This window comes from Podarcis tiliguerta (genome assembly GCF_965153285.1).
Source record: "Podarcis tiliguerta genome assembly, chromosome: 3".
Classification (NCBI taxonomy): domain Eukaryota; kingdom Metazoa; phylum Chordata; class Lepidosauria; order Squamata; family Lacertidae; genus Podarcis; species Podarcis tiliguerta.
In genome coordinates this window covers 102,958,395-102,979,393 of record NC_139536.1, presented here as the reverse complement: position 1 = coordinate 102,979,393, position 20,999 = coordinate 102,958,395, and the positions used below count along the sequence as shown (strand labels likewise).

Genomic DNA, 20,999 nt, shown 5'->3' with positions numbered 1-20,999 from the left:
TCATTTTAAATGCATCTAGATAGTGGCGGAGAATATGCTATTTACGTGATCAGTGGAACACTCTGTATAATATTGCAAAATGAATATTTTAACACAAATATACTTGCCCAGTGTAATAATACATCATAATAATCGTAAACACGGTCCCTTTATTTGATGGATTCTTTACAGCATGCATCCTGTTTAACTCTCTAAATATTTTATTGTGAATATTTTACTATTTAAATATTTTAAATATTAAGTGTGCCTTAAATTACAGAGCAGCGTATTCTCTCTTTTTTTTAAAAAGGATGGTGAAATAAATAAAAGATGATATAATTTATTCAGTCGCTTCATATCACATTTCCGACGTTATCCCTTTCATTCTTTGTTTCCTGTTTACCAACAGCATTCACACAACTATTTCAATGTAGATTATCCCATGAATCTCTTTCCCCATACTTCTCAAAGTTCAGTCATCAGAGAAAATCATTAAAAGCAGTATCTAAGTAAGATAGGTTTTGGTCTGAAATGTCTGTTCCCCTTGTGCTCCATATTACGCCCAAATGTTTCAGTCGCATTGCCCAAAGCCTTTGCCAAACATTCAGATCCTGTTGCCTGAACTCAACAATGCAAAGCAAATTATATCTCTCTGATCAACTTATTTTGGCACAGCTGAACATCTCATCCTCTCTAAAGCCTCTTGATAGGTGCCATTTTCCTCTTCACCTTGCAGGACTTCTTGCACCTCACTTACTGTGAGATATGTGAGGGTCACATACATTTGAAAGCATGCATCTACTGGTAGCATAGCTGTCAACTTACAGATTTGAAAATAAGGGACCAGCAGCCTCAAAAATAAGGGATCAGCAGCCCAAATAAGGGATTTTCCCAGCACAGGTATATTCAACTTCTGAGCCCCTCCAAGCCAAAGGCAGAAAGCCCAGACAGCAGCCAAACGAAGCCTCAAGCAGCGGTTCCCACAGCACAGCAACCCAGTAAAGGTGATGCAGCAAGGAAAACCACCGTCACCTCTCCGCTGGGAAGTGCTGAGCAAAGGCGAATCCCCAGGCAACGTGGCCGATTTGATCGCCACAAGGCATGCAAGCTCCACCCCCCAGTCATTCTTAGACTCCTTATTGGGTGAGCAATGCAGCCAAGCAACACAGTTGGAGCCTCCCTCCTCCCTGGCCGGCAGGGAGGGAGGGAGAGGAGCTGCTTCCTTTGAAACCCGGGAAATTTAAGGGACATCATCAATAAGGGACAGCAGCGGGACACCGCACTGGGATAAGGGACTTTCCTGCCAAATAAGGGGCGGTTGACAGCTATGACTTGTAGGAAAATACAATAGTTCAACTTCAGACATTGCCTTCTTGTTTCTTCTGTGTAGTGAAGACTAGGCAAGTGTTCAACTAGTCATGGGTTAGTGATACAGTCTTGCAGTCTGTGCTTGTCACATGTCCTTCAAAAGACAAATTTGAATGCACTGGCCAAGCAAAACTTACTCAGACTTCCAGAGCAGGTATCACAGAGCATTCTTTGAGACTGATGAAATCTGCAGCTTCTTGATCAGCTCAAGTAAGGTCAGTTTTATTTTTTCTGTAACGCAACCCCAGGATATTAATTTTCCTCTCATTAGTTTGCTCTTTGTGTTCAGTTCATTTGTATTATCCTCATTTGATCAAGCCAAAGTCTGTTTCATTTTTCTCTCGTAATATTAATGCTGCTGAAAAGACATTCCTGCATAGCTGATTGATATATTAACAGGAGGAAAATGGATGTATTTTTTTTTAGATGTCACAAATAAGAGTTCTTCACACAAACAGAATGTACAGTATTCAATGCCATAAGAAGGTGCAAAAAAATCACTTTGTTATTTTGTTTTCAGTCAGTTGTTCAGTCAAATGTTTGAACATTTGTTGTTCATTCAGTATTCTTTAAAAGCCCTTAAGTCCATTTTCTTTGGAATTTCCCATTAACACGTGTTTAGCAAATAATATGGGACCAATTTTATGCGACTGGATATGTGACTGAATCCCATAGGAGGGGTTTTGGACAGGTAACAGCAGATGCAGGGCTTTTTTCAGCCAGAACTCGCCAGAACTCAGTTCTGACACCATTGCTATTCTAAGAGAACAAGAGAGGCGTTCATGGTGAGTTCCAGCACCTCTTTTCCTAGAAAAATAGCACTGAGCAGATGTCTAATTTTTATGTGGTATCTATCATAGATAAGAACACGTTAATAAACTAGCCGATATCTAGAAATGTTTTGCTTGTATATGATGAAATTAATGTACTTATTACATAGATAATTTCATCATCTCTTAAATAGCATGGATCGATACAATATTTTAACCTTCATTTAATTGCAACTATCAGCCAGCAGCAATGTTTCATCAAGGTCCAATCCACCAGCTCTGCTGAGAGGCCATCAATATATAAAATTGTGGCCATATCTGTCCACACACAAGCAGAACAGATTTCTGTTTACACAAGTAGACCTCAGCTTCTTCTCCCCTGCCTGTAGCTCCACGTCCTTTACAATCTGCTTTGGGATACAATTATGAGTATATGAAATTAATAGCTTCTGAGTCATTTCTTAAATACTGGGAGGGATTGAAGAGATAAAATCTCAACTGAGAGAACATTGCATGAATTAAAAAGCAATCAAAGAAGTGCAGCTGGTTCACACATACCATGCCATGGGCATTCCAGATGTGCATCTCTGGAGTGAGCCATGGTTTCTCAATGCCATGTGGGGTTTGGAAGACACTCCATGCTGCTACTGGTGGACTCAGAAGGTCCACATGCAGCTGACATTCCCAGTTCCTTCTTCTCCTGGAGATAAGACTTGGTGAATTGAAGAGCCTCGGGAAAGATTGAAGAGACCTATACACAAGGAATAAGCTCATACAATAAGGCCGCTTCAGTGGGCACACAGTTGCAATGATGGACTAGATTTCATTTAGGGTGTGTGTGTGTGTGTGTGTAACAACTCCCCTTTCTTCCCATATGACTAATCTAATGGAAAAAAACATTTAAACATTTTATGGAACAAATTGTATTATTTTCAAGCTTAGGCACCATCTGAAGAAGTTAGTGGAAATTAATCTTAAAGATTAAAGTATAGCAAATGTGTGTTTATTATACCCTAAAAGACAAATTATCAGTATTTCCCAGAGAGTTTATAATTCAGATGAACAGTACACATTTTTGTGAGTCTTCTCTTGCTCTCTATACCAGTTTTAGCTGGTAAAGAGATTTACTGTTTGTTACATGAAGCCTGTAGTTTAGAGTCAGGAACTGTCGTGTTTCAATTTTACTGACAATATATGCCACTGATTTTACCTTAGCTTATACATTTATGTTAATGAATTCCTCTTATACTGGCGGACAAGTCCACTTAGGAACAAAGTTTGTTTTATCATGGATTGTTGTCATAATGAGAGATTTACTGCCAGCCATTTGTCTTTAAAATTGCTCACCTGAAACAGACAAATGCCTTCTTGCCAAGTGGAGGCCTTTTTATTTTGTGCGCATTATCAGCAAGGAGAACGGATTACAAGACTTGTTTATGCAAAGGCTCGTGGTCAAAAATTGAAGCATTTTTGTGTGAATGCATGAAACATTGCAATCATGTGTTTTTGTGAAATGTCACCAGAAAAGGAGATAGTAAAAATATAGACTTCCAGAAGGCTCTTTAAAGTGAAGGATAGCCCATTACTAAAGATGTATTTTGACAGCTGCCTATCTTCTGATTTTGAATAAAACATTTGCTCATTTTTAATGTTTTTTTCAACACAGTTTATATATATATATATATAATACAATACCGTACCTATGTCTTTAAAATGATAGTGGTTTGGAGAAAAGATGCATTAATCTTCCCTTTCACCTGTAAAATGTGAATAGAGATCAGCTTCCTGAAGCCAGTTAAACTGTCAGCTTTAAAGTTGACATGGTAAGGGATTCATGTTCAGATATTCTAGATGCAAGCTGCCCGGGATTCAGAGAGCCAGCCAATTAGTTTCCCGTGCTTTGGGTGGGCTAGTGTACCTCAAACACCACATCCCATTTGCTGTATAACAAGCCTCCTTTGAATTCTGGGTCAGTTTCCAAACCAGTGCATGTGTGTTTTTTAATACTGAATGAAGGTTTGCAGTTAAGAACACAGAGAAAATCACCTGCTGGGTCAGATCAAAGACCCCATTTAGCCCAACATCCTGTTGTGATTCGAGGACCTGTCCCCCCCGCTTGGGAATAATAAAGACACGTGGACACAGATTATTAGGTTAATGGGCTAGAAAAAGGCCACAACTTTATTGATTACAGCATGTGAGATGTATTGGCTTAGGCACTGGACAACAGCAATTCTTGACTCCACCCACTTGGAGAGGGGTGAGTCTAACGAGGCTTAACCACCAGTAGGGGGAGCCTGTTGATGCAAATACAACTATAAGCTCTCCCCTGATGTCACCGGGGGTCATGCCATGGCCCCCAGCCATACAGGGCATCGGACAGGATCCATGACGACCGAATTCCTTTAATGGACTACCCATAAGTGAAGGGGTAGGCAATGGCCACACCCTGCCCTTACATACACCAACAACACATTCCAATGCCTAACCGCCAATACCGAGAAAGTTGTGACGATTGCTATGAGGTAGGCGAAAAAACCAAGAGGCCGGTGCCAATTTGCCAATTGGGAAAAAAAACTCCTACCAGGCCCCCTGGGCAACCATGGCGACCAACCGTGGGTTCATAGCAAGGTCAAGCGAGAAGTGATGCACTAAAGGGAGTGGTGGGTGGGCGACTCGCAGGAATCCGGCAGCACAATGGAGGGGAAAGCTGCCGCGGCCGCATTTAAACCACGCTCATTGGCATTAAGTGTGCAAAAATAGTCGAGATCCATGGATCCTCAGGAATGCACCTCCAGGTGGTGGAGATGTCAGGAGTCATCCTGGTGCCCGGGCATCTTCACCTGGTCACAAATGGCCATAGCCAGGTGCAAAATGCGCCTGAATTTCAAACGCTTAGCCAGTTGCACTCTCTCCTGGATAACCCCTGAAGGACTATTTAAGACAATAACAGCTACGCTGGCTCGAACGGGAGGGAATCCAAAATACACAGTACGGCAACAACACCTTTATAAAGTTAAAGTTAAACCACGCCCCAGAGCTTCCCCCTGATTGGAAGCCAATCCAGGGGGCGTAGCGCGTCAGCGACAAGGGGAAGCAGGGGCCGGAACTCTCCCTGTGCAGCATGGGAACCGGTTCCCGATCACAACCCCTCCCCTCCGGGAGGAGGAGAGGCTTTCTCACAGCAGCCAACTAGATGCCAATGGGGAGGAAAACATGTACCACCAGAATGCAACAGCACTCTTATTAAAAAGCAGACTGGGGAGCAAAAAGCCATGAGATGGGAACCTGCAGCCTAATGGCTACATTCAGCCCCCAGCCTGTTTCCATGTGGGTGGCAAGGATGGGAAAATGGGAGGAAAGGGGTGAAAGAAAGAAAAGAGGTGGCAGAAAGAGAGAAAAAACAGGTGCCTTGTCCAGTTTTGGCTTGGACCAGGGCTAGGCAACCTAAGGCCCGTGGGCCGGATGCAGCCCAATTGCCTTCTAAATCCAGCCTGCAGACGGTCCGGGAATCAGCATGTTTTTACATGAGTAGAATGTGTGCTTTTATTTAAAATGCATCTCTGGGTTACTTATGGGGCCTGCCTGGTATTTTTACATGAGTAGAATGTGTGCTTTTATTTAAAATGCATCTCTGGGTTATTTGTGGGGCCTGCCTGGTATTTTTACATGAGTGGAATGTGTCCTTTTATTTAAAATGCATCTCTGGGTTATTTGTGGGGCATAGGAATTTGTTCATTATTATTTTTCGAAATGAAGTCTGGCCCACCACATGGTCTGAGGGACGGTGGACCGGCCCACGGCTGTAAAAGGTTGCTGACCCCTGGCTTGGACCCTTCCTCCCTTTTGACCCAGTTCCACTGGCTCCATCTCCTGCCTGCTGACAACCAGTGGCGGACTTTAGGCTCTCAAATTTCAGTGGCACCGTTTGATGCTAAAATTCGGTGCCTCCCACCTCTCTTGTGCTCCATTCTACAGCATTTTTGCGGCACCCCCTGCAATGCGTGACTCAGTTTCACTACCCTAAAACCACCTCTGCTGACAACATGTGGCCCCTGACAGATTACCCCCAAGGGACTGTCACCCCATGGCACAGAGAAAGTTCCTAACCCCTGCTTTAGGCAGTCACAAGCTTTTCGACCATGCCTCTTTGGATCTGGGCCAATGGATTTCACATCTTTCAAAGGCTGACTCTATTTGTCAGAAATCTGCTCTTTCGTTTTTGACTCAAAAGATGCTTTCCTGACAAAGCTCTTTGTTGATGAAACAGGCTAGAATGCAGCCTTACACCTTTGATCATACAGAGTGCCATGGAACAAGTGGCCTTCTCCCTTTGGTCAGACTGCAGAATCCTTAAACAAAAGGGTTGCAAAAGCAAGGTAATAAAAGCATCTTGCCAGGATGAATCATGATGCTTTCTGTGGTAAAATTGCTCGTCCCTCCTAGTGGTCCTAATGTATCATTATCACAACAGGACAAATAACAGGATCTCAGCAGGTTTACTTATTGAATTTTGGTTTTCCCTGCCCTTGGGTCAATTATTCACTTATACCAAATCAGTCTTCTGACCTCAGGCTGTAATCCTGCTCTGTGTTTTGCCTTTGAGGAGCAGGATATGCCATAAGTCTTCCTCAGATGAAAGATTTTAATAAATTTACTTGGAATATTATGTCATGTGGACATTAGCGATACCAGCTCATAAAGACCCCTTTAATTGATTAAGAACAACACCATTGACCTTTTAGCATGGCGGCAGCACCTGTCCTTTGGAACTCATTGCCTATTGATATTAGGGAAGCACCCTCACCATGCTGTTTTGAAGTAAAATGTTGGGGTTTTTTTCCAGCAAGCCAACCGAGACATATCATTGTTTTTCTGGGTTTCATTGATTATTTTTAAAAAAATGTACAGTGGTACCTCGGGTTAAGTGCTTAATTCGTTCCGGAGGTCCGTTCTTAACCTGAAACTGTTCTTAACCTGAAGCACCACTTTAGCTAATGGGGCCTCCTGCTGCCGCCGTGCCGCCGGAGCACGATTTCTGTTCTTATCCTGAAGCAAAGTTCTTAACCTGAAGCACTATTTCTGGGTTAGCGGAGTATGTAACCTGAAGCGTATGTAACCTGAAGCGTATGTAAACCGATGTACCACTGTATAATGCTTAGTGTTCTGAGTAAGTGGTCTACTGATTGTCACTGAATAAATATATTTGGAATTTGATAGGTTCTCTGCCCCAAAATGGACTCTCTCATTTACTGACTGCTAAAGTTAATCATCTAGGTTTTAGAAAGACACCCGTTTCTGGCCATAGTTTAGTCCTGTATGACTTTCAAGTCTACAAAACGTTTGCACATCCAAATCTTTGGTGTTGTGTTTGAATTCTGTGAAGCAGCTCATGGACCTACATTGCGGAGGGACTGGGGAAACAGATGCTTTTGCAGCAACAGAAATGATATGGGTAGAATCTACCTGATACAGAAATGTCACCTCCACAGTTTATGAACCTCAGAAACCTCTGTTCCATTTCTTTTATGAAAAGTCTGGCATGAAATTTCAGGAGAATGAATAGCACCACTATGGCATATTTGTGAAGCATTTAAAGGTTACTTAGTAAGTGCAAAATGCTTTAAATTGAAAGCAAACCTTAAAATGGGAAGCATTTCCGTGCTTAACTTTTAATAGGTTTTCTGATGAAAATGTATTATTTGATGAATTCAGAAGTGGTTTAGGAAAGGCGCAGTCCTTATGTTTGCTTAGGACTAGTCATGACCTATGTAATCTTGTCCAAAGACTGTGAGCAATAATGCATTGCACTTGTGGGGGAAATGTACTGTGAATGATAATATTGGCATGCTTTAGCTGGGATTTCTATCTTCAGTCAGCAAAAAAAGGATTGAATCTGCTAAATGAATGCAACCAACTGAGCCAAGTAAAAGTATTACCGAAATGGATTTAGACATAGTCTGTTGGCTAAACAACCTTACTAGCAAGAATTTAGCAGAGATGGCATTAGGCCTCCCTGGTTTATGTGTAATTTAAAGAAGCTTCCTCTCCCATTCTAAGCAGTGAGTCTCTTTAAGGGATTTTGTCTCAAGTCATGAGAGTCTGCTTTTTCCTTGTCACTGAGAAATGTAGTTAAGAGTATCCCCAAAATTAGAGGGAAACAGGATGAAGGAGCCAAGCTCTTTGAAAATAGGGGTTACTTCCAAAGGGCAAAAAAGGAAATTGAAAATAAGATAGAGAGTTTGAGGGAAAGGAATGTAATGTAGCTGCATATTTACTTTCTACGTAGGAAGGCAACAGCTGCCAATTGAAAAATTAAGAACTGAAGTGTTGTGTATGGTGTCCTTAATCACAGACTGCCGTATATAGATTGCTCGACAGAATCTAATCAGTTCATTTGTGAGAGAAGCACCTGGAATGTAGATGGGCCCAATACTAGTTAAGGAGAGCCACGTTTTCCTGATGGTGTGTCAAAGTGGAAAGATATAAAAAGTTAAAAAACATCAGCTTGGATCCAAAGGTGTCCGGCATGAACAGACAGGCACTTCAGCTTGTATAAGAAGGTGGGGGGCATGATTTTTGCCAGCCTCACCTCCAACTGTAGCCCATGCACCATATTCCACACAACCAGCACTGTGGATGGACTTGGGGTGTTGTTGTTTAGTTGTTTAGTTGTGTCCGACTGTTCGTGACGCCATGGACCTGAGCACGCCAGGCACTCCTGTCTTCCACTGCCTCCCACAGTTTAGTCAAACTCATGCTGGTAGCTTCGAGAACACTGTCCAACCATCTCGTCCTCTGTTGTCGCCTTCTCCTTGTGCCCTCCATCTTTCCCAGCATCAGGGTCTTTTCCAGGGAGTCTTCTCTTCTCATGAAGTGGCCAAAGTACTGGAGCCTCAGCTTCAGGATCTGTCCTTCCAGTGAGCACTCAGGGCTGATTTCCTTAAGAATGGATCGGTTTGATCCTCTTGCAGTCCATGGGACTCTCAAGAGTCTCCTCCAGCACCATAATTCAAAAGCATCAATTCTTCGGCGATCAGCCTTCTTTATGGTCCAGCTCTCACTTCCATACATCACTACTGGGAAAACCATAGCTTTAACTATACAGACCTTTGTTGGCAAGGTGATGTCTCTGCTTTTTTGGGGGTAGTGGGGGCTTAAGTGGAGAGGCAAAGGAGGGAAATAATAATAATTTTACTTACTTACTTACTTACTTACTTACTTACTTATTACACACTGCCCATCTGACTGGGTTGCCCCAGCTATTCTGGACGGCTTCCAACATAATAAAAACACAGCAAGATACCAAACATTTAAAACTTATCGATACAGGGCTGCCTTCTGGTGTCTTCAGAAAGTCATGTAGTTGTTTATCTGTTTAACATATGGCGGGAGCGCGTTCTACAAGGCAGGCACCACTACCAAGAAGGCCCTCTGCCTGGTTCCCTGCAATATCACTTCTCACAGTATGGGAACTGCCAGAAGGCCCTTGGAGCTGGACCTCAGTGTTCGGGCTGAATGATGAAGGGTGGAGATGCTCCTTCAGGTATACTGGGCCAAGGCCATTTAGAGCTTTAAAAGTCAATTTCCACAAGTGAAGCGCCACTGACACTTCTTAGGATTCGTCCCATTATTTTCTAAGGTAAATGTGGGATTTTAGATAACATGCCTCACTATGTATCTCAGATACGTCTAGTTGTCTGCATCTGGAATAAAGAAGATTGCTGACTGAAATACATTTGTGCCATAATCATCGCTTTGATGCTTCCTTCCTCAGCCACACACTGCTATTCATGTTGTTTCTTACCCTTGTAATCCTGGGAATTAGCTAAATCAGTCAATTGCTGCAATTGCATGCTGATGACACAGGGTATACGACGTTCCAGCAAACAAAAACACTACCGTATGAAGAGCAGTTTGGCAGCTGTTGAAAAAGCTTCCTCAATAGCAGGGTGAGCCACGTTTTCTGTCACTGTAATGTTCATTATATTAATTGAGCTTCAATGCCACTTACTTGTTTTTAGGCCAGGAGAGCAAAGAAAAACAAAACAAAACAAAAAACTACAACACTATCCTGGCAAAAGTATCCTTTCATGTTTCTCTCTCTCTCTCTCTCTCTCTCTCACACACACACACACACACACACACTTGTGTGTATGGCATGCTTCAGAAAGATTAATTCAAAATATTTTTAACAACAACGTATGTCAAACTGTCAAAGGTTTAGTGACAAATGTTTAATGTTAGCCAGCCACATTCCCGTCCCCCCACTGCCACATTCCACTCCTCCAGGAGCCACTCCCTTAGGAGCCAGTGTGGTGTAGTGGTTAAGAGCGGTAGTCTCCTAATCTGGTGAACCGGGTTCGCTTCCCCGCTCCTCCACCTGCAGTTGCTGGGTGACCTTGGGCTAGTCACACTTCTGTGAAGTCTCTCAGCCCCACTCACTTCACAGAGTGTTTGTTATGGGGGAGGAAGGGAAAGGAGAATGTTAGCCGCTTTGAGACTCCTGAAGGGGAGTGAAAGGCGGGATATCAAATCCAAACTCCTCTTCTCCATTTTCTACATGGAAGTCGTTGTACAGTCATTGTGGTTACTCCAGGGCACAGTAATGCCAAAGTGCTACCATTGTTAGGTGTCACAGGGACATTTTTTGTAAATCAAGACTCCATTGTCCTCTCTTTTTCTCCCATCCCAAAGCAAGGTCTCTCAGTCCAGATGAAGAGATCCATGTCAGTGCTCTTATGCAGAATAAGAAAACCAGCTAGCCAATTTAGCACCTCCTCTCTTGCCCCTTCATAGATGCGTCTCCTGAGTTCCTTTTTCCTTCACCATCATGCTTCATGGAGAATCACATACATCTGTAGAAGAGATAATCTCCAAAACAAACAAGCAAGACACAGAAGAAGTCAGTCACTCACTACACAGAAAGCAAATGATGTTTAATCATGCAAATATGTCGTGTATTTCAAATAACTACAAAACAACGACTGATGGGTTACAATTCAAAGAGTGTATGTGCATGTGAACAGGGATGGACACAGGCAAATATATGTGGTTTAAAATTATTCTATAAGACTGTCATGATGAAGCTCCTCCTGACGTGTTTCATGCATGCAGGCTTTCAGCAAACTCTATATACATACTGGGATATTCAATATTGTGGTATATTATGGATGAAACAGATGATGAAAACTTTTCCTAGGAATTTGTCATGATTATATCAAGCAATTGCAAAAGCAACTGCAATATCATCTTTCTTATGGTCAGACACCCATTAAGGTCATTTTGTAAATTGTTAAGATCTCTGTGAAAGACGCCCTTATACTTGAATTTTGCAATTAGAGGATGAAGATGCATTTGACCACACTGGGATGGAGCATTATTATTATTATTATTATTATTATTATTATTATTATTATTATTATTATAATATTCAGGTGCATGCTTCTTTCTGTTGTTCAATAGCTTGGCATACGATTCACCTCTTGCTAAGAAAATTACAAAGCAAATTCATGTCAGTATTGATAGGGCTAAACTAGAAGCCTTTCTGTTTGTCTGGGTTCTAGAATATTCTGCGGCTCTTTATAGGCTAGCATTACAGCCTGTAAAATACAAACCTTAGTGTGTTGTGACCACACAATTAATTATGTGGTTCAGAGTGCAATATTAACCCACCCAGAATTTAGGGGGTGAGTTGAGATTAGTATGGGTCTGTCACAACAAAAGCCCCTAGTGGGCAGAAAGCTACCACTGGTGGTTCTCCTGTCAGCAAAAAAAACCCCCAAAGGGGTGTGTTGGGTGTAAGGTACCTGCAGTTTGGGGTCCACTGGATCCAAAGCCCCATAGATTCTCAAGCCCCTCAGCTACACCAGTCTAAAGCTCTGTTAATGTCACCGTCCAAAGTGCTTACCATGTTCTGTATTATTCAAAATTCTTGCATAACTTTATTTGAACTAATAATACTGATTTTGTTGTTGGGTGTTTTCCTGTTTTGTTTTATGTGTCTTTTACCTATTGGTTCGAAAAGATTTTGTTCATTTAAAAAGCTTTTTAAAAAAGTAACATGGAGGCCTCAGCACAGACTACCTTTCCCTTTTATTGAGCCCTATCCCATTATCAGGATTTGCACTTCTGTGAAATGTTCCTGGTGGCGACCTGAAGATAAGATAAGAAGAAATGATACAAGTGGCTTAATAAGTATGAAAAGTAATCTTGACAGAATCTGTATATGTGTAATGGTACACATCCATTATCCAGGCCAGTCAATTATTTATTTCATTGAAAAAGCAGACCTATTTTCCCAGTGAGCCACTCAGTGAATATTACTGCCACAGGCAACTGTATTTTGCAGTTTTTAAAGTGCATTTTAAAAGACCTGCTAATTAGCTGTTTAATTACACGTCCAGGCTTCGAGGGTGCATTTGCTTTTGTAAGCAGTTATTTATCAGAAAGCACTCCTTTCCTAATGCTTTTGTTTCTGCTTTCTACAAATTAAATTACAGAGAGATTTAATTTTGAGCTAATTAGGCATGAATATCAGAGAAACTGTGCGAGGCAATTGGGAACAATGCATTCGGTCCTAGAAGTTATATTCCACTGAGAACTACGTTGCATTTGGTGTCATTACCTATATTAGTCATCTGAGTTAAGACAGTCAGATTGGGACAAAGTGTATACACCAGAGAGGCTGCCAAGGTCTGGAAAACAAATCAATTTAAATTGCATGTTCTGGTTTCATCAGTTATGAATCGTGACCTAAAAATTCTAGGGGACACTCCAGATCTGCCATGCTTTCAGCCAGCTCACTTATAAGTCATGCCCGAGGAGGGAAGGAAGTGCGAAGCTACGTGCAAGTTATATATATGATGATTCCATCTATGTTTGCTTTGTTGGGAATCAAAGACTGGCTGTAGCTTTCCAGCAAACATGCCTAGTAGCAAAATGAGCAATGTGTATAGTCATAACCACACACGGCTTTTACAGTTTTAGCTCGGCAGAACCTCCCTGTTGAAAAGGAGAAGCATTCTGCAGTTGGGATAAAATGCTGTCCTGTTTGAGAACTGAGATAGTGGTGGAAGGAAGCTGTTGTTCATGCAGCAAGGACCAGGTGCGCAGCCCGGGAGTCATTTTGGACTCACAGCTGTCCATGGAGGCACAGGTCAATTCTGTATCCAGGGCAGCTGTCTACCAACTCCACCTGGTACGCAGGCTGAGACCCTACCTGCCCGCGGACTGTCTCACCAGAGTGGTGCATGCTCTAGTTATCTCCTGCTTGGACTACTGCAATGCACTCTACGTGGGGCTGCCTTTGAAGGTGACCCGGAAACTACAACTAATCCAGAATGCGGCAGCTAGACTGGTCACTGGGGGCAGCCGCTGAGCCCACATAACACCGGTCTTGAAAGACCTACATTGGCTCCCAGTACGTTTCTGAGCACAATTCAAAGTGTTGGTGTTGACCTTTAAAGCCCTAAACGACCTCGGCCCAGTATACCAGAAGGAGCGTCTCCACCCCCATCGTTCTGCCCGGACGCTGAGGTCCAGCGCCGAGGGCCTTCTGGCGGTTCCCTCATTGCGAGAAGCAAAGCTACAGGTAGCCAGGCAGAGGGCCTTCTCAGTAGTGGCACCCACCCTGTGGAACACCCTCCCATCAGATGTCAAAGCGATAAACAACTACCTGACATTCAGAAGACATCTTAAGGCAGCCCTGTTCAGGGAAGTTTTTAATGTGTGATATTTTAGTGTATTTTTGGTTTCTGTGGAAGCCGCCCAGAGTGGCTGGGGAAACCCAGCCAGATGGGAGGGGTACAAATAATAAATTATTATTATTATTAGCAAGTCCTAGCACAAACCCGAGAAGAAGCAAGAGGGGCAGGACCCAGAAACCTGTCAGGACAGCAGGTTAGGTATAGAAGCATGGCATTGTAGAATTGGAAGGGACCCTGAAGGTCATCTATTCCAATTCCCTGCAATGCAGGAATCTCAACACGACTGGGAGATGCTGAGGATTGAACTGCTGAGCTGCTGTACCGCTGAGCTGTAGCCGCCTCCATAGCACCGCATGGCTTCTTTAAAAGAAGAACGCCCAATATTATCATTATCAAATCCATCCTTCATAAAAAGCAGTAGTTTACTCATATGTGATGTTAAATCCATGGCGTGCTTCCTTAGGCAACTGGATAACCAAATTCCTATCTTAAGGCATAAACATTCCCTGCTTTCACCTGCTCCAACTTACCTCATTTGCAGTGTGAAAGTATTTCTGGCCATTTTATGTGCAGCTTTATGGTGTGTTTAAAATGCATTTCTCAGAGAAAAACAGCCTTTAGCTCCCCTCCCCTCCCCGCAGACTGTCTTACTGTGGGCAATATCAATTCAAATAGAGGCTATTCATGAAATGTTATTGCCCAGTGGCAATGAGGTTGTGAGCAGGCACCGTAAGTGTTTTATGTCATCTTTATGGCAGGTTTCAAGCCAGCTCATTCGTACAGTTTGAGCTGGGGAGCAAACTAAAGTTTTCGGCAACAAAAGCAGGTAGATAGGTTCCAATGAGGAAATAATTACATTTTCTTTTTCAACTTTCAATTCCCATCAGCCCCAGCCGCCAGCATGAATAATAATCTTGCATGATGGTCTGTGACTGCTTTTGAAGGGACTCTCTCTAGTTTCAGAGCTTTACAGTATGTCAACAGCACACATTTGGGGGGGGGGGGGCAAGTTGATAGAGTAGTGGAGGTTCAGCTGCAGACGCTGCTAGAGGAACCGGATTCTTTTGACAGATTTCAGTCTGGATTCAGGCCCAGTTTCAGGACAGAATCAGCCTTGGTCAGAGATGCCTAGAGAGGTCTTGAAGGTGACATTTCCTCCCCAGAGTGGCTTCAGCCCTCCCCATCTTTCCCCAGAAATCAGGTGCAGGTGCAAGGAGGAACAGATGCATTAAAATTGAAGGATCAGGTGGGTAGAAATTGGGGGATAAAGACCCTTTAATTAGTATACCTTGTTGGGAATCTGAATACGTGCAGCTACTCACACAGAGTCAATTAGGGTTTGGCAGACAGCCAAGGCAATGTGAAGGAGTAAGTCTGCCTGGTGATACAGAGGCATGGAGACAGCTCCATGATTGGTCAAGCTCTCTCACGGGAATAATGATTAATGGCCTAGTAACTGGAATGTGTGTTAGTATGAGTTCGAGTGTAGGAGTTGGAGGTTGAGAGTTGTGAGTCATGTATGAGAGAGCTAGCTAAAGATCCGTGTTCTGTCCCTGTAAATAGTCCACTGTATATAATAAACAGCTAACTACAAGTTCCTGGTTCCTGCTTCGTCTATCCTGTCTGCAGCCAAGTTGCCAATTGCTTTTGTGAGCTCTGCGTTTACTCTGCTAGGTCTGGCTAAGGTCCTGCAACTAGTCAGAAAGTTGCGAAACACCAATAGGTTTTGCCAATATACCTTTCTTGTCTGGTGGGGTTCAGGAGGGAGGCACCCCATTTCATGTTAAGCGACCCTCTATACATAACGTAAATTATACAGTTATATACTTCCATTGCTTTTTCTTGTCCCCAGGAACCTACAGCTTGTCTGAGGAGCATATGGGCTCCTCAGAAAGGGTTAAAAGAGGCTGAATCTGCAGAGGGGGTCTAAGGTGGAGGAAGGGTGACCATTGCACATGCCCCCCTCCTCCCCTTTTTGTCCTCCATCCCTCCAGCACTGGTGGTACTGAGGGAAGGAAGCCTGCATAGGACACAAAGGGAAGATTGCAAGGTCTTTCTCTTGATGTTGGTGGTGACAGGGGGGGGGGGATGACACAAACCTGCCAAAGAGGTGGGCAGCAGGGCAGACCTTTGCCCCCTATGGCAACATTTATAGATCCTGCATTGTTTTGTACCTTTAAGAGCTTCACAGTAAGATTGCCAGTCTCTGCCTATAATGAATGACATTCCTACTTCAGTACAGAAGCTGGCTTGGATCCAGCATGGGTTATCAGAGCAAACATTGCTTTTAAAACTTGTGCTGGTTGAAGGTTGCTTCAAACTGCTTTTTGTTGTCAGTATGTGAGGTACAGACATGTTAGAGATAACGTTCATTCACACTTTTTGCAAATAAAACAAAAAGGGGAGGAGGAGTAGCATGAGCAATGCCATTAGGTGGGAAGGGCATTTTTCAAACCACTGATGGGAAATGATGGAATACAGGTATAAGCTGTAAGTGCTACGGAAGTGCAAAAGGGCTCTCCTCTTTTTCTTTTTCCTTTGAAAACGTCTCCAGCAGAAAAGAGCTTATTATAACCATCATTTTTATAAACAGAATGGTAGCTAGCTACCTGTTTTCATAACTTATGCTCTCTAGCCAAGGCTGTAAAAGCAATGCTAGCATGCATTGGAGTGTGATGTAGAATCATAGAATCATAGAGTTGGAAGAGACAACAAGGGCCATTGAGTCCAACCCCCTGACAAGCAGGAAACACCATCAGAGCACTCCTGACATATGGTTGTCAAGCCTCTGTTTAAAGACCTCCAAAGAAGGAGACTCCACCACACTCTTTGGCAGCAAATTCCACTGTCGAACAGCTCTTACTGTCAGGAAGTTCTTCCTAATGTTTAGGTGGAATCTTCTTTCTTGTAGTTTGGATCCATGTACTGAATTTTAAAAGCTGCTAAGAAAGGATGTCCAGACTAGTGAAGTCATTCAACATGTCATTTTGCTTCCTTCACTTTTCACCAATTATTGAGCCCATCCCCCTTCATAACTCTTTCTCTTTCATCTGTAAAATTTCATCATTGCTCATGGAACCATCCTTCTGTGTCTTGTAATATGAATTCTGGCCATGTAACCAATACCTCCGAGAAGTGCCCAAGATGGGGAATGGCGGATGCAACAGCTCACCCCTGTTTCTTGTCTCCTGGGATTCAGGGTCTACAGAAGGATTCTTCTACTGACTATCCGTTGATATGGAAATTCCTGTACCGTGAATCTGCAGGAGCCATTTTTAAAGCCACCTTGCTGGAGTTGCTTCCTCTCGCTCCCCACTGCCCTCCCATAAGGGGGAGGAATCTAGTAATTATGGTTTTAATATTTCAGTAAAAAAAAAAAATCTTTCCCATCCTCGTTTGAGTTCTTGAAGAACCCTCTTTGAGCTTTGGCAGCCACCAAAAGTGTGGTTTCTCTTTAAAAGGAAGGGAAAATCTTGAGGGGACACACAGACACCCACGCACCCTATGATCTACTCTATGAATATTAATCAATGACATTAGGCAAATAGCTGGCATTTCCCAACATGCTCTATTGCTTTGATTTAAAGCAGTCAAATGCAAACAATTTCTGTGCTGCAAGTATCCAATGCCCAACGTAAAGCTAACATAGCACGATTTATTATTCTGAAAAAAGGTTTTTTTAAGCATTTCATATAGCAATTTCATATACAAGGGATTGCAGTCCTGCAAATTCTCTAGGAATCTCACTCACTGTGTGCTAACTTTGATGACGGCACAAAACAGCGAATTATGTGAAAATTCATGAGCAATTTTGAAATACAGAAACTTCTTGCATATATTTAGTCAGGACCAATGCAGTTTTTCTAAAAAAAAACTCTTTGCTGTTTGAACTTTTCAAGGCTTTTTGACAGCAGCATTACAATTTAGCTATCAATATACGTGGAACATTTGGAAAATTGATGTAGTATATTGATATTTGACTTTAAAAACATGTAGGTGGATGTATAGGGTACTAAATGGCTCACCGGCTTCCCTGCTTAGATATGTCAGAATTGCCAATATCACACTGCTAAGCTGGGCTTGGCTGGCTGTGATATTAACACAACAATCCCAACAACGCAGCAGTATTGTCATGTGTGTCACAGCTGGCACTTTGGCCAATAAGATGCATTGCTGGCATGGCATAGCTTTCAGTCAAAGCAGAAGGGACAACTAATCAGCTCCCAGTGCATAGACATAGCTCTTGTTTGCCCCCATGTGTCTTTAATTTGCACACATCAGATGAGGGTGACATTTTAATTTGGAAAAATTGCTAGGTCTGTTCAACTCTTGACTTTAAGGAGCTCCTTTACCCTGTGGAAAAAGCAATCATTGCGTTTTCTATAATCATGAACTTTAAGATCCTATTTGAGTAAACAGTGGTTTTCATTGATCTCTTTGGTATTTGTTCCTTGGATAATGGGGTTGTAAGTTCCAACAAAATAGACCTTTACCAGTCAAGAGCCGAGATACTGTTGGTCTGTTGACTCCAATCAAATGTATATTGACATTTTATCGTTACTAGAGTTGCTGGAACCATATTCTGCTTCAGTGAAGAAATATGTTATCAGAAATTACAGAAGTTACATCATGGTTGCACCTGTTATTGTTATGACATGGTAAGACAGTAAAAAAAAATAATGATTCTGTAGGATGTACATAGAGAAAAAAACAGGAATGGGGAAAAATTATGTTCATGCATGTGGAATCAACATGTGTTGGTAGTTTGGCTGGCAGACACAATTCCTCTCCATTTAAATATTTGTGAACTTGGTTTTTTTATGCACAGGTTATGGGTTTTGACGCTAACCATAGTTGCAGGGCAGTAACTGCTCAAGGCTTGGGTTAGCTAGAAAGCTTCGCCCTTCTGATGCTAATTAATCTATGATGTAGTGAGATCTTGAAGATTGTTCTGGTGCAGTTGTAAAGCAAGTCCTCATTAATATAAGAGTTACTATGAGAAGAAGGACTGCAGACAAACACAGAATCAGTCTGCCACCTGAACAGTGAAGGAAGCTGGACATTGTAGGCTGCCAAGAAGAGTTAGATTTCAGATCTGCTGTACTGCAAAATAAATTGGCTCATGAAGCATCCCTGTTCCCTGCTAACAGTGAACGAAACAAACAAGGTCTTCGTGTGTGAAAAGCAAACTGAAGCTTTTCATTAGATATCTTCCTTTATTGAAAAGGAGTGAGCTGAAGATTTTGACACAAAGGTCTCTGGATCAGATTAAATTGTACCGTGTTTTATATTTTCGTTCCCCACCCCACTTAAAAATGGAGGTGGTATTGAAAATTGAAACACAAAATTATATTCTGAACATGTGAACTAATTTAATTCTGGTATCTCAGTATTAGATGGACACATTATGTACAAGATGACAAACATACAAAGGAGATACTGGATTGACCAAAGGCCCCAAGTGGTTATTTGAATCATTACTTATGGGCTGATTCTGCAACAATATTTCCCTTTTATATTCTGAAGCTTATTCTAGAAAATTAGAAATGCCCATTTTCATGTCAGTTAATGGTCTAATGGCCTTTAATGAGTAAAACTCTGTATAAGGAGGTCATTTCTCCTTTTGGATATCACTGTTGCTTTCTTTTGCCATACTTCTTCCAGAAGACTGGCTTTGCTCACATATGGTTCAAGGCAAGAGATGCATTGTTTACTTTGTCCATCCAGGGTATCAAAGTTTGCAGCAAGGAGCAACTTACACAGCTTTTTCATTTAAAAAAGAAAAACTGTAGGAAGAATATCCTTCTGAAGTGAATTATATGTATGCCTCTGATGTATCTGCATAGAAAAGGGAATTGACAGTGTATAGTGGGACTGAAAGAAGGACTCAGCCAAAATGGCGCACCTGACTGCAGCCCAGGTTAAGAGCTTTGAAAGCTGACCTTTTGGCAATGCTTCAAGGGAGCTCGTGAAGTGGTAAAAAATATTTGTCCATTATATAAGAGAAGGAGACTGCATCTCTGTGTTGCCTAGGCAGCATCTGTCTTACCTAGGTTGATGCGCTCTTCTGGCATACGCAGAATGTAAATGCTTCTCCATATTGCTTAGCGGATGTGTTATAGTGCTTTAGTGGTTTCCTTGCCCACAACTAAAGGGCCAGGAAAAGAGGGATCTTGAAAGTACTGCATAGCTAATCTGGCTATATAAGCATGCAAGATAACATCACACCACTATGTGATCCCCCAAACTTTGGATCTGAGGAAGAGCAGAAATGGGAGACCCACGATCATAGTGGAGGTGGGTGGGAGGGTGAATCTAAAGAAAGGGTATGTTGGGAGCCATTTTTTTCCAACTCCCAAGTCTATCTTTTCTCCTTTAGACATTTCATCTCAGCCCTAGTAGAGTGAACTCTCAAATGACCCTATGACATTGGGTCACAAATAATTCAGCATGTAAGTGTGGATATCATTAGCAATTCTGCAGTCTACTACTCTGCCTTTATTAATTTGGCAAACTCATTCTCTATTAGTCTTTTATTTGGCTAGTATGTGTAAGAACTGGTGTTATTCTGTGCTCTGTATTCCCACTAGTCTATCTTTCAAGTTCTTGTCTTTATACATCTAGGGATTTGGCACATAAATAATAAGTATTCATTCTCTTTGTTCATTACTTCTGTGAATTCTGAATTACCCTTTTTTATGATTGAGACCTGCCACTTGAGTGATATAATTTTTCAGTTTTACCAGAATCATTTTAAATAGAGAATGATAGTACCCCACAATATTAAAAATTATTGAACCTCTGTGAGTAAAATAACTATCCATTCCATTGGGTATGAAGTGAAGTGAATTTATGGCAGCCCTACTTTATCATCATTTCACTGCTGCTGCTGACACTTTTTCTGAGACACCAGTTTATTTCTGCTAGAGCTGCTTGGAAGTGAACACTTACCATTTTACTAAATAATGATTATCTTGTCAAAAATAAATGTTGTGCTTCTTTTAAAATGAGGGACCAATGACCCAAAATAAACAGTGTAAGCAATGTAATGTAAGCAATATGATGTGACACTGCTGCCAAATTCTTTGATAAGAGTACATGTATTGGGTATCTCCTGTTGCTATAACGCTGATCTGACATTTTGTGGGCTTTTCTGCTTCTAGGCATGTGGAAA

General features: G+C 42.1%; 2 protein-coding genes across 7 annotated transcripts in view; one reads left to right on the top strand and one right to left on the bottom strand.

Moving 5' to 3' along the window:
• MACROD2 (mono-ADP ribosylhydrolase 2) overlaps window positions 1-20,999 on the top strand; it is a 987,387-nt gene that overhangs the window by 736,949 nt on the left and 229,439 nt on the right. The window lies entirely within an intron of this gene.
• LOC310673276 (uncharacterized protein) overlaps window positions 1-20,999 on the bottom strand; it is a 172,110-nt gene that overhangs the window by 83,755 nt on the left and 67,356 nt on the right. The window lies entirely within an intron of this gene.